The sequence below is a fragment of the Ascaphus truei genome, chromosome 19, assembly GCF_040206685.1.
Source record: "Ascaphus truei isolate aAscTru1 chromosome 19, aAscTru1.hap1, whole genome shotgun sequence".
In the NCBI taxonomy this organism is placed as follows: domain Eukaryota; kingdom Metazoa; phylum Chordata; class Amphibia; order Anura; family Ascaphidae; genus Ascaphus; species Ascaphus truei.
The window spans coordinates 15,063,245-15,075,321 of NC_134501.1; positions in this window are offsets into that span (position 1 = coordinate 15,063,245).

The window sequence follows — 12,077 nt, forward strand, 5'->3', positions numbered from 1 at the left end:
TTCGGAGAGGAACCTGCCAGGGGGCAGTGCGAGTGTGTGGATCTCATCACACAGGGGGTTACATTTATACCTAATATTTTCTATTAAAAAAAAACCTTCTAAACACAATCGAGAAAACTTCTTATGATATGCAAGACTCTGCTGTTGATTATTACTTTGGGACAAAATCAAAATGACAAATCTAGGTGTAAGAACTAAGGTATAATGCTTCCCGATCAATGGTTTTTATTCTAAGAATACAGGAGACTATCATGAGTCCAAAGGGGTTGACGTCCTTATGAAAAAAATTAGCTTCCCTAAAGTACGTAACAGCCTCGGAAAGAAAAGTATGTCGGCTGGTGTCCTGGGGTGGGATGCAAGGCCTTCACCACTATTGGCAGTCTTTTCATTCATTAAGCTGTGATAGTGCTGATCGGTCACTCCAACTCACTTCAATAGGAGTTTCTGTGTGAGAGTGCCCCCAATTAACACTGTTACAGTTTAATAAACAACTCCCATTGTATCTTCAGCCCAATACATTGTGGGCATCTCTGGCAGGGAAAGGGTTAGTGGTTGAGGCCCTTTTAGCAGTTACAAAGCAAAATAACCAAGAATGGATGAAAATGTAGACCAATATGGAGCCGAACTTAATATGGCTCCAAGTACTTTTTGATCCACTCAACATAGCTCTCAAAAGCATAAGAAGACTAAAGCAGTGAAGCAATGGTCTGGTTTTTCTTGTTCTCCCCATGCCTCCATCGCATGAATACTGCACTAACATATACTGTACAGTAGGTCAGGGATGAGTCTGCTGTGTACTTCTAATCCATGTTGTTGATCTGTTCCCTGTGCACACGCAGGCTGTAGTTACAATAAACCATGCCTCAAAAAGTAAGCACCAGCGATTCTCTGTCTACAAATAACAGGCTTTGTTGACGCCGCCTTTAGCTTGTTCTAAACTTAATTTTAAACTACCATTCAATGTTACGGGAGCTATGCAAGCTCAACCCTTGGGCTGCAAAAGGGCACCTGCATTGCATTGCTTTTGCACATTGGGGAACGCAGGGTTACATGAGTTTTTAATTATTCCTTAATTAAAATAAGTAACTACATTTTAATTGCCTTCATCTCAGACACTTTGTTTACCTTGTGAATGATACAATATGAACAGATTCTATTAAACATTTATAATATATCATTTTTGTAAAGAAATAATGTAAAACCCTTTAATATACTAAACCTTCCTTTTTGTACTCTGTCTTGATATATTTTGGCACTTGATGTAATGTTTAAGCATTATGGGGTGATTGACTAACCTCCGCTATGGGTGAGTTAACGCAGAATCGCAGTGCGTTAACTCCTATTGAAGGTTATTGAATCTCCTCCCCAAGTGCTGCAGAAGAAAACCCATATAAAAAGCATAAGCATTTTTATATTACTGTTTAAAGAAGGTTAGAGGTGACATCGTATAAGTTCAGGACACGGTGCAGATGGTATGCGATTGGACCCGGGTGCACATACTCGGCTGCTTCATGTTCAGTCCTACACCTGAACATGAAATAACACTAAGTACAAAGTTCCTGTGTACATTATGTAGACAAGATAAGACAGCCAGTACAGAGAACAAAATAAACAGTGAGCAATAAAGCATGACAAGCCAAATTCATTTCACACAACACATAAGCAACTCCAGTTCCCACTTCACATGCGATAGAACAAGACAGAGAAAGAAAGAAAGATATATAAGGACACCAGTAAAAGGTTCCTACCCGACTCATCTGTATGATCCAAGTGTTTGTGTTCCAGGTTCAAATCATTTACTTTCATCCTTTCCAGCAACACACAATGAATACACCTTTTAATTGGTTATCTGAAGTTGGCAGTGCACTATATTGTCAGGCAGCTTCTGTGCTGCTGTGAATATTATGTTCAAGGGCAGCTTGCCCAAGGAAAAGTTTGTTCTTCACAGTTTCTCAGGGAGCAGCATTTTTCAGATAAGTCTCTGCGTACAATAAGAGGCAGAAAGTGGGCACATTCTGCAATGTTGCACTCGTGACCAGGACCAGTGGACGAGTTGAAACGTAATCTTTATTTGGTAATGCAGCAAAATAGGTGAACAAAATATGAACTATATACAAGAACAAAAAATAATAAACACTAGTCCAGGGTAGGTCGGAGACTGAGGAATCATAATTAGAGCTGGTTTATATCCAAGTTTGGATACTTGGATTTAAGCAGGCTCTAATGGGTTAACTGGAAGATTGTAATTAGATGTCGCTTATTACTATGAACACTGCAAGTATACTGCCTCTAGCTGTAGTTCTGTTACTGATTCCTCAGACCTACCGTGGACTAGTTTTAATTATTTTTTGTTCTTGTGTATAGTTAATATTTCGTTCACCTGTTTGACCTCATTTCCCAAGTCAAGATGAAGTTTTAACTCATCCACTATTCCTGATCACGAGTGCAACTTTGCACGTGTCTCTTTTCGGCCTCTCTCTATCCAGATTCTGCATGCACCTTGATCTAACACTACCATTTTTACTATATGCTGAGAATGAGCTGTTCTTTGTGCTACAGTATATCTAGTTTCTGTGTACATTGGTTGAACAGTGAAAAACGGAATAGAAAATCAGCAAACACTGCCTAAAAGTCAAATACAGGGAAGATGTGACGATAATCCCAGAGGCAAAGTGAAAATGTTCTGTGAACACTTACTGTATATAAATCTGTTCGGTAGTATTAAATAATACTGCATTTAAAAAAATTGTAACTCTTAATGCGATTTCTATAGCAGTTTTTAGCACACCTCTCAAGTAGTGTCATGATTTTTGCAACATTTTCATGTTTGTGATCGTTTGTTGCCAATATTTCCCGCAGTTTGAGCTGTAAACTGTCCAAATTTATATTACCTTGGTAATATATGGATACATTGTAGCTGCTGAGTTACACTGACTGAAAAAGCCATTATGTTAGGCACACAATCAGGATTTTTACATATTTATAACAGGAGCACCAAGCGATTGGCAGTTTAGGTAAAAATGTAGGATTATACATTGTCACATGCTTAACATATAAAAATAAGAAAGAAAATAAATGGGGGGTGGGGGGTTGTCAGAGATTAATGTTTACTTGTTAATAAATGAATGCCGACACATTTGCTATTCCACTAGGAGTATGGTAGATTGTCCACTGCAGTATAAAGAAAGGTTTAACGATAAAAGATCAGAGTAGGTCTTCTTAAAGATCAGAGCTTTATTTCTCTACTACAAGTATAGAGTTTTATTTCTCTACTACAAGTATAGAGATTTATTTATCTACTACAAGTATAGAGTTTTATTTCTCTACTATAACTATAGAGTTTTATTTCTCTACTATAAGTATAGAGTTTTATTTCTCTACTATAAGTATAGAGTTTTATTTCTCTACTACAAGTATAGAGTTAACACCATGATGGAAAAAGTGTTACAACCAAGTAATTGAAAACATATAGTTTTATAAAGTTCGACCACTCCCCTTAATCAATCCCAAGGCTCAACTTGTTTTTCTAGTATCTAAGGCTTTCCTTTACAAAGGCTTTCATGTGTTAATTTGTTTTCTTATATCTTTCCTTTCTATTGATCCAGGGGAGGACAAACTTTTGCTCTTGTGCCCCCCTGCTTTGCCTCCTGTGGTGCTCACACACACCCCCCCCCCCTTAACTTGATGCGGCGTCAAATGATGCAGCGGGTCATGTGACATCACGTGACCTGCCGCGTCATTTGCGCAGCATTGCTATGGCAATGCGGTGTGATGTCATGTCACATGACCCCGCGGTGTCATTTGATGCCGCGTTGCCATGGGGTTGAGTCCTGAGCCTGGTAGAGTCAAGGTAAGTTGATGTTGCCTCACGCGATCCACCGGCATTTAATTTAAATGCCTTTGTGGACGAGCGCGGGGCCTCTGCAACCACGTGCCCCCCCCCCCCAGAAAAATCTTGCGCACCCCTGTATAGTATTGATCAACCAAGGCTTTATCTTTCAATTCCATGGATCAACAAAGGCTTTATGTGTTTCTCTTTTTCTCTATTATTGCACCTAGGTCATTCTATTTGGGAAATTTCTACCATCCCAACATTTGTGGATTTGAGGATTTATTGGCAGCATCTATAGGGACAGTTTTAGTACATTGCTTCCACACTGGTTGATTTTGATTGATGTGTGTTTTTTCATACAATGTATTTGTTGATGCACTTATTGTTATTTTTATATACCTGCACACATACATGTAAAAGCTATATTCATCTGTAATATTTCTTAGGGATTTTTACTGGTTGGTTTTTTTTTCCCCATTACATTTTTTATTTAAAAAGGGTGCATTGAATATAAAACATCATACTATACATAATACAAAATATTAAATTGGGGGGCTAGGGAAGGGAGGGGAGGTCATACAGACTTAAATATGATCATGTTGGTAACCATATATACAGCCAATAATACACATATTCAACCAGACATATACAGCCCCTTTGTTGTGGGTGTTTGCTATCATATTGTGGGTCTCATAACTGTGGCTAAATTACTGTAATAAAGTGGTTCTATCAAAAGACCAGCGCTCCCATTAGTAACCCAGGGTTCCCAAATCATCATACATTTATCCGAAGAGCCGGTGAGCCAGGCGGTAAGTTTCTCTAAAAACTAATGATATGCCACACCTTATTAATAATTGCAGGGAGTCTAAGGACCGGGCCGGTCCATGCTTAAGTGATCGAACACCTTGCTGCTGAGAGGATGTGGTTAATCAGTTTCCCCGCCTGCCATTGGTCTCAGTGGGCCTCCTATGCAGGAGTGCATCCCATGGGGAGGGGACGGAGGCAGTACCCAGTATGTCATTAAAGAGGTTGAACACCTCCAACATAGCCATTTAATTATTGGGCATTGCCACCAGATATGAAAAAGTACCCAGCTGGTGACAACCCCAATAACACAGAGGAGAGGTCTGTTTGTGGAATGTGTATATTCTGGCTGGGGTCAGGTACCACCTACTGTATATAGAAGCGTAAAACTATTCTCTTTTACTAGTGTGTCTGGATATGGATTCCCATATTTCCTCCCATTCCTGTATCTCGAGCTGCTCACCAATATCCTCCTCCCACTGTCTAATATTCATACGTTCGCAATCCCCCGTACCAGGGAGAATAGTTATATATAAAGTAGTGAGATCAGATGCTTTGCTAAGGTGGTAGAGGAACATATAAGCTCCTTACTGGTTGTTTCTCATGACTAAATTCTGCAAAGCTTTTACATAGCCTAACTGAATGAACCATTTGGCTTTTGTGTTGGGGATTTTGGGGTGTGCGCAGACTCATTTCGCTCGCCTGCAGGGAGGCCAGACAAAGTGGGCACCCTATTTGTGGTTTATCCATGTCACACACATAACCACGTGGCATTGTAAATTTGGCAATGAACACTCAGAAAGAACTAAACATAATTGCAACTATAATTATTATTTATATCTTCTTCTTTATTATGCCTATTGAGAAATAGAGTGGTGATACGTGCATGGTTAGGTCCTTTGTGGAGCGTAAATTGACAAAGCTTTGTATGTAAGAGAACCAGAAGTATCATTTACATCTGCATTTCTGCTTTGAAACTTTAATATGCCAATCTGCTATGCCTTCTTAGTCTTTAATTTACCCATATGACTGAATACAAAAAAAAAGTTTCAGAAAAAATAAAAATAAAACGCGCAGCCATCTGGTTTTGTCTTTGCACCGAGAAGCCGTTAATCGCACCTAGAAGACAGTTTTACTTTCTGCGCATATCAACAGCTCAGAACGCAGATGCAGCTTTTCCGTAATTAAAGTCAGTGATGCTTTCTCCAGTTAGATTAATTCTGGGTATTTTGTCAGTTGCATCTGCCGATACGCACGTTTTCAGCTTGTCTGTTTATTTTATTTTCATTTTTTTGTATTTAGTTTATGTTTTTTTTTTTACACGCATCCTTCAAATGTAAATAAGTCAATAAGGAAAATCATCCCAGATTATAGTCAAAATTAGAACCAAAACAGGGAGGCGCTGAGCACCAAGGTATATTGCAGCAGATTGATTTAAACTAGGCCTACCCACAAGATGCCTTACTGCAGGGATCTTCAACCAGTTTCCAAAGGGGCCAGATCAGAAAACATTTAGGAGTAGATGGGCCATTAGTGTATTGTAATGTCCTTTTAGATACCTTTAAAGACCTACAAATTGTTATAGTTGAACATTTCCCAAGCATTTAACATCTGTACCATATATAGTTACATGACCCTAATTTACAAGTGAATTTCAGTGTTAAAATTGCACTTGCAGTAGCTTGCCTAAGCAACATATGAAAGCAACAGAAGCAGAGTCCAAAGGCCACATGCAGGACAGCTAAGCACCGATTTGTAAATGTGTCCAAGGAAGCTTAACACTGTACGCCCCCATCATATCATGCGACTGGTGCTTACCGATACGATCTTGGAGAAAGAGAAGCCCCAGCATGATCATATTACGAAACAAATATACAGTCAACATATACAGCTAAACGATCCCTCTTCGTTAATTAGCTGGTCATCTTGAAGCAGAGAGTATTATTATGGTAGTCTTGCTGGTCAAGAGTACAAAGGTCAACAACTTGCAAATAGTACAGCTAAACATTTCGCCGTAGTGTCGCTTCTATGCCCAGGAGCGGGGGGTCAAAGTATTTGTAAGATTCCTGCTATAATGACATTTATTCTGCCATTTATCATGAACAAATCTTGTAGGAGTACCACAGAGTAGCCAAATTCCTAAGCAAGGTCTCAGCAATGTTCTTTACCAGTGTAACTAACAAGAAACAAAGTGTCTGCACAGCGTTGCAAGCTTATCTTCCTGAGGTTGCGGCCTGCCGATTGAATACGTTCTTCGCCTAATATTTGTGTTGCATTTCCCCCCCCCCCCCCCCCCGACGTCATCTTAAATCGAACAGGAGGGTAACAAGACACCAATGTGGTTTATTTTTCACATTTTTAATGTAGCGATTTCCACATTTTAGTTGGGGTACAGAAAAGGGAAGGGTTGAGAGATTAACCAAATTAAAACAGCAACAGAAGTCTGTAGAGAAAAAGCATTAATAGGTAAAACAATTCCATAACAGGGAACGAACCATATAACAGAATGTAAATACAAGCCATATCAGAATACATAGTAATCTTGCAAAGAAATATGTAATTGATAATAATAATAATAGCATGCTCTTGTATAGCGCTGCTAGTTACGTAGTGCTTTACAGAGACATTTTGCAGGCACAGGTCCCTGCCCCGTGGAGCTTACAATCTATGTTTTTGGTGCCTGAGGCACAGAGAGATTAAGCGACTTGCCCAAGGTCAAAAGGAGCCGACACCGCGAATTGAACCAGGTTCCCCTGCTTCAAACTCAGTGCCAGGGCCATATTAGAAGCCAGTTGTTTCCATGAAACCGCTACAATGCCTCTGGTTGCTGAGAAAAGAGGAGTTGAGCGTTCTCTCTTATCCCTGAGATTGGTTCTCTTCAGTAAGACGTCCAGGGATCCAAGAGTAATGTTAGGCCAAGAACCCTGTTGATAAATGACTACATTTGGGACCATAGTTTAGAGATGTTATGGCAATCCCACCAAATATGCAGCATTGTGTCAACTTCATTGCATCCTCTGAAGCATAATGGATATTTATAGACCTGCTGTGAATTTCTTGCCTCCTTCACTCTGTCTCGTGCTAGTCTGATTCTAATTATTATCAGGGCATGTGTATCAATTTAACAGACCCTGCTGCACCAGGGATTACACCCAGCAACCTTTATTTCTTCAGGGTGTGAAAGAAAAAAACAATCTCAGCAGCTGCTGGGAATTCTCATCTTAAGGTAACCCAGAAGCATACAGCACATTTAGGTGTATTTTATTACAGTTTTCCTATCATTCAGATCCTACTGTATTGTCTTAAAATAGGAAAATTCATTCAGCCAGATGTATCATAGAGAAACACATTATTCTGCTAAGTTTTCCATTGCAGATACAGCGACCCCCCCCCCCCCCCCCCAGCCATAGGCAGGGGGGTTTCATGACCGGGGGAGGGCGGCCTTCCCCCCATCTGGCCCGCCCCCGCATCGCCCTCCACGATCCAGGGGAGGAGCCAACAGTGGCCTCTTTTTAAGGCAAAGCTGGCGGGGGCAAGCCCTCTTTGCCACCCGCCAGCTAATTCCTTTGGAGCTTACGGAGCGGACCTCGGTTTGCACGGGCAGGCTAGAGTATTCTGGTGGGGGGGTAGGGGGCTGCGATGGGGCCAGCTGCTACCGCGTCTCTTGGTGCTGGCGAGGGATAGGAAGCCACCACAGATCCTGCTCATCCACGTGGGAGGGAATGACGTGGCGGCGGTGCGGTCGGTTGAGCTAATAGAGACCATTAAGAGGGACGTGGTGCAGATGTTCGTGCGCTGGCCGGCGGTGCAGTTTATTTGGTCAGATATTGTCTATAGGAAGGCCTGGCGGGGGGCCAGGTCGATGCGCGCGGTAGACAAGGCACGGAAAAAGGTGAACAGGGCGATAGGCAAGTTTGTTGCGCAGTGCGGGGGCTGGGGGATAAGACAACCGGATTTCGACGCTAGTGTGGGGGGGCTGTTGATGGCGGATGGGGTACACATGTCAGAGGTGGGGATAGACCTGTTTAATCTCAGTTTACAGGAGGGATTGGAGAGGGTCCTGGAGTGGTTGGCAGTATGACCCTAAGGGGGGTTAAATAGGACAGTCGGTGGCGGCTCGTGGGGGGTAGGTGCTTGTTCTTGCCAGACTGGGAGCTGGGCCGTTTGAGCCCGGGGGGAGCACGAGTGCGCGAGGTCAAATATTCATGACGTCGATAACCCGCTCGCGCAGACGGCAGCGGCTGACCCTCCCCTCCCCTCCCCCTCCTGGCAAAGGTACACTGGCGAGGAGTGGCATTTACCCCTCGTAGTTTATGTATAAATAGCCGTGGCCAATTTTACCTCCAGTTTACCGTCTCCTGTCGTTATTTGGGTTATGTATGGGGACAAAGCGGGCGGGGGGGAGGGGGAACCGCCTGGCAGCCTCCCTCGTGTTCCCATAGCAGCACATCCCTCGTGTTCCCTGCAAACACAGCCCGAAAAGGTATATGTTGGAGGCACGCCCAAAAATAATAATGTGTTAAAGAGGTAGTTCATCCTAGGACACACGTGAACTAAGGACAGTGTTAAAGAGGTTTATCCTAGGACAAACGTGAACTAAGGACAGTGGCAAGTTACATTGTTAAATATAGATGATTGACATTTATTTTTGTTAAATCAAACAAGTATAATTTTTTTTTTATTATTTTAAAAACTGGTTAATGATGTTTGTTTGACAAGTGATCTTTTAACATTATATAGTCATTATCATTAGCTTAGCTTTATTCATTTGCTTAAAGTAATGATGGTGCCATCATTAATCAAAGGATCCCCAGTGATGCACTCACCTCCACTAATATTTGAAAATAAATACATTTTAATATTTTGAAGAAAACATTAATTTTAAAACCTCAAAAGTAAGCGTCTGTAAGGTGGGGGGAGGGGCAGGGGGGGACATGGGACAGGACGCGAGAACCAGGGCAAGAAAGAGGGGTGCAGCAGCAAAAGTTTGCCTTGCCTTAGACTAGAGCATCTATAATTTGTGCTACTGACGTCATCATCACGTCACTAGCGCGACTAACACTCAGGTCTTAATCGGATGTGTGTGTAAACACTGGGCAATCAACTCTGTGCACCTGTATTATATATCCTAGTCAGCTAAATTATGATGTGGACCGATTGAGGAACCCACTAGAATCAGTGAGAGATGCAAGGTCAATATATAATAAGGACCTAAGTATACAAATTATAGATACTCTAAGGTAGTAACAATATGCCAATGCCCTGAGAATTCATATAATAATAGCATGTTCTTGTATAGCGCTGCTAGTTTTACGTAGCGCTTAGCGCTTTACAGAGACATTTTGCAGGCACAGGTCCCTGCCCCGTGGAGCTTACAATCTATGTTTTTGGTGCATGAGGCACAGGGAGATAAAGTGACTTGCCCAAGGTCACAAGGAGCCGACACCGGGAATTGAACAAGACTCCCCTGCAACAATCTCAGTGTCAGTCAGTCTGTCTTTCCTCACTGAGCCACTCCAGTTGAATCTCAGTGTCAGTCAGTGTCTTTACTCACTGAGCCACTCCAGTTGAATCTCAGTGTCAGTCAGTGTCTTTACTCACTGAGCCACTCCAGTTGAATCTCAGTGTCAGTCAGTATGTGACTTTACTCACTGAGCTACTCCAGTTGAATCTCAGTGTCAGTATGTGACTTTACTCACTGAGCCACTCCAGTTGAATCTCAGTGTCAGTCAGTGTCTTTACTCACTGAGCCACTCCAGTTGAATCTCAGTGTCAGTATGTGACTTTACTCACTGAGCCACTCCAGTTGAATCTCAGTGTCAGTATGTGACTTTACTCACTGAGCTACTCCAGTTGAATCTAGGGATACAATATTGCAGGAAATACAAGTGATATTTGCAGGCATCATCTTTATTGCTGACATCAATTTGTTTGACATTTACCAGGAATGCTATAGTGTAGCAACACCAGGCATCTTTTTGCAACTCTCATAGCTGTATGTCCAGTGCATACAAACGTGGGGACTACATTCCCCTTTGTCTGTACCAAGCAGGATATATATATATTCACATAGGATTTAGTCCAACAAATGGTTTTAGGATTAAAGACTATATCCTTTATCTGTGGAGAAATGATCTTTTCACTGGTGGCAAAACACACAGGCGCTTATTTTTTAGGTTTTAAAATGAGTGTTTTCTTCAAAATATTAAAATGTATTTTCAAATATTAGTGGTGATGAGTGCATCACTGGGGATCCTCGCTCTGTGTTGTTTATGGTTATTCATCCCTGATAGCACCCCTTCAGTACGTTAAGAGCTGAGCAGGGACCCCCTCCACGTCATCATTAATCAAACAGATAAACAGCTGAAAGGGTCGGTTACAATGTTTCCCACAAAATAGGATTCATATTCATTTTTCACAAGTTAAATAAATAAGACCATATCTTTCAGGGTCATTGAATCTTTCTAAGGAAGCCAATTAAACCGATAAAAAATAAAATAACTTAATTGAGCCGTTAGGTTGAACCATTGCTTTAAAATGAGTGCACCGTCCCAAGCAATTTTTTTAAAATGATATATACACACACACAAACACACACTGCCTGTTTTCAGTTAAGAGTTTTATTTATTTCTATTTTATATGACAACTGACACTAACCAGATTGGAGCTGTGCCATGTGAGCTGGCATAGAACTATCAGAATGTCAAAGCTAAACAAAGATATTCTGACACACCTATCCCTGTGAGCAATAAGTCCTCGTTATAATAGGACAGTATTTTCAGACGCCCAATTAAATATAGTAGAATTTATCTATTCTACATCATTTAATGTTTCTTAATTTTGGACTCAGGCAAAATGGCCACGCCTTAGTTTGTACGTTTTGTTGGCTAGTAACATGAGCTGTTGTGAAGTGCACGCTGATCTGTGAAATGAGTAAAGCGATGTGCCATGATGCAATTTGATTTCACGTTTCTTGGAATTTAGGAATCTTAGAAGATATGAAACTGTTGCTGCACGTCGGATGTTTGTGTCAAAATAAGAAAATAGATCGGAATGTCCTAGGCTTGGAGAAAATCAGTGATATCACTGATAGATCATGAATATAATTCAATCCCAGTGCTAGCTCCTTGTGACAGTGGGCTTGTCACTTTACATTCCCACAGCAGCAAAATTAAGACTAAGGTCTACTAAAAGCACAGAGTAACACTCTTCACCCCAACAGTTAATAACACTACACTTTCCAAATTCTCAGTACAGACCCTTCTGTGCTAAGTGGGTGGATAGTGGGAAGGTCACATGAAATTTGTCATTCACTTGCAGCTGGGTTACCGCTCAGAACAGTACGGTCTGTGGTTTATAAGAGAATGCTTCATTTGCACAATTATAATAACAAAATGCAATCAGTCACATTTGGTATGAATTGCGGGTTTTCTTTGGGTGT